This window comes from Austrofundulus limnaeus, unplaced genomic scaffold (genome assembly GCF_001266775.1).
Source record: "Austrofundulus limnaeus strain Quisiro unplaced genomic scaffold, Austrofundulus_limnaeus-1.0 Scaffold643, whole genome shotgun sequence".
Lineage (NCBI taxonomy): Eukaryota > Metazoa > Chordata > Actinopteri > Cyprinodontiformes > Rivulidae > Austrofundulus > Austrofundulus limnaeus.
The window spans coordinates 211,385-214,305 of record NW_013953045.1 but is presented as its reverse complement, the minus strand read 5'-3'; the positions used below and the strand labels follow the sequence as shown (position 1 = coordinate 214,305).

General features: G+C 34.2%; 1 protein-coding gene across 1 annotated transcript in view; it reads right to left on the bottom strand.

The window, feature by feature from the left end:
* LOC106531497 (electrogenic sodium bicarbonate cotransporter 1) overlaps positions 1–2,921 on the bottom strand; it is a gene marked incomplete in the record, with an annotated part of 80,724 nt that overhangs the window by 5,532 nt on the left and 72,271 nt on the right.

Below are 2,921 nucleotides of genomic sequence, written 5' to 3'. Positions count from 1 at the left end.
TAAATATTTAGCTTATAAACTATGACATTTATAATTGTATGAATCATATGGTGAAAAACTGACTTTGAAAAATAAATCTGTTCTTTTGTTTGTTATAAAAGTCTAATAAAACAAAAATATTGGTGGTAATTTTTGACTGTGTAACGTTATAAACGGCACCTCATAAGATGCTGCTTAGAAAACCAGAGTGAAAACTATATTTAACTTTGATTCCTGAAGCAACAACAGCTTTGTCTCAAAAAGAGTAGGAGTTTATTTTTATTAAGCCTTATTCTGCGGGTAATGTTGGAGATATGCTTCTGGATCAACACAGGAGCATTTGAAAAGAAAACAGCTGAAATAAATCAAAGGCAAAAATCACAACAGGGGAAAACGTGCAGATTCTCATCTTAAACGAGACAAAATCCCAACAAAATACATCAAACTGAGTCTGACAGCCACCAGGAGCCAGAAACATGTGACTCTCTGAGCACAGTCCAGGTTAGACACATTCAGCTGCAGCTAGTATTACATGCATAATGACCTATTTAAATTACTTATCTAATTGTTGCTTATCAGCTTCAATACAGTACAGTGCAAAACTTTCAAAACTCTACTTTGTGTCCTCTTCCCAAGAAGCCAAACTTTACTTTAATCTGTTAAAGTGGTTCTGATCAACTGTTCTTCAGACTTTCTGAACACAACAGTTTGTGTTTGGTCTTCAGCTGCTTTATTACAAACTTTTTCTTATGGATTTGCTGAAAGAAACTGGAGCAAAATGAGTCTCTGTAACCAAAAAGTCTCAAGATCCTATTCAAACTTTAAGCTGTCTGTTACGTGTTGACACAAGTTCTTCCTTAGAGTTCAGGAGCCTTTCTATGCCTGAATGCGTCACCGGTCAGAGTTCAGTGGCTTAAAAAAGCAAACAAAAGACTGGATTGAAGGATAGTAAAAAAACTTTTAAAAAAGGCAACCAAAGTTGAAATTAAAAACTTTGTTAGACCTTTAGAAAGTCTGGAGTACTACAGATCAAGACCACTTTAAAAAGAAAGAAAGTCTGGGTGCTTAAAAGAAACTTCTTTACAAAAAAGGAACGAGTCCTTGAAGTTCACTGCCTTTCATACCAGAGTTTTAACTAAACTTGGACGATCTTAAGTTGAGAAATAAAGGACTTCATTTCAGTGAAACAATGTGTTGTGAACGACTCTCAGCTTTGGTTCCCAAAGTTGGGCTTGGGACCCAATTATGGGTCATGAAGCACCTTGGATAATCTCCAGATATAAAGCTGATGTAGCATTTTCCCTATATTTATTACAAAAACACAAAATAAGTAAAAATAAGTATTTATATTTGTGTATAAGCTGTTTAGATTGTCAAAAAACCTGTGTTTTTAGGGTTATTAACGAAGTTCGTGTACTCAGACCAGTAATATTTGGGGTCACAAGTTTAAGCCATGGATATTTTGTGGGTCAGAAGATAAAAAGTTTGGGAACCACTGCTCTAGTGAATCAGTTGTACATCTAATGTTTCCCCACATCATTTTGTGTTTTACATACCTGCAATAAAACTTCAAAAGTTATTCTATGTGTGACTGGACCAGTGTAAAGACTTTAGAACTGGGTTAAAATGCTCAAATCTTACATATACGGTCAAAACCCGAGCCTCTATGGGGCACCAAGTGTAAAACAAAATGTTTAAAAAAAACGACACTAATACATTTTCATTACTTAGCTCACTTTCTGAACATAAAATCCTGGTTAAAATGTTTCCACTAGGATTTTATTGTTATTTAGCTCACTGTTCTTACATTTTGCTCATTTTTACTAAATGTTAAATTTAAATATTAAATAATATACGTAAATATTATTTACAGATATTATTTAATATTTAAATAATATGTGTGAATAATATATGTAAATATTAAATTCTTGATCTAAATATAAGAGTTAAATCTTAAACGTTGTGTCCAAATGTTGAAGTAATTTTAAATTAATTTAATTTAATGTAATTTTAATTTAATTTAATTTAAGTATTTTGGAATGGAACCCAGTTTTTTCTGTTGGTGCTCGGCTTTATTTAGGACGTCATCATCCTGAGACAATAGCAACCGCTAATGCTAACACTGCTAACACTTCCCTGCAACACTTCAGACTTGCAGTTGTGGCCAGTGTCCGGGATGCACTTCGAACTGCCGGACCACAGAGACCGTCTATATAGTTTTCAATGAACACATTTTGAATTTAGATTTTACTACAATCTTCAGCAGCGTTAACAGCTGTTAGCGCTTTTTTAACTTTTTATTTTACACTTGGCACTCCATAAACTCTAGCAACTGTTTAATTTCTCTCCTTTTTTTTTGGGAGAGTCCAGTTAGAAGACCATTATAATAATCCAGTACGTATATTAAAGCATGCATGAGCTTCTCCTTGTCTGTTTGGGACATAACGTCTTTACGTCTGGATAAAGGCTGTTTTGGAAATTAATTTGATCTGACTGCTAAAAGTCAGATCACAATCTAGCAACACATCAAGATTTCAGACTTAACCTATGGTTTTTAAAGTCCGTGACTCAAAGTGTTTGCTAACAGCAGTTATTCACCCTAACGCTAACCCTAACATTTGTGTTGTGATTCAGCTGGAGGAAAGTTTGATTCATCCAATTATTTATTTGGGTTAGACAGACACAAAACAATTCTATTGAACTGTTGTCATTTTGACATGGTGCTTAAAATAGCTGTGCGTCATCTTCATAACCATGACAGTCAACATTACATTTCTGTAGAGACTTACCTAATGGTAGCATACTGTATATAGACTAAACAAAAGTGGTCCTAGAGCTGAACCTTGAGGAACTCCACACGTCAAAGCCATTTGTTCCAACTTATAACTTCCAATAATCAAAATACTTCCTCTCCTCCAGTTAGGACCTGAACCATTTTGATA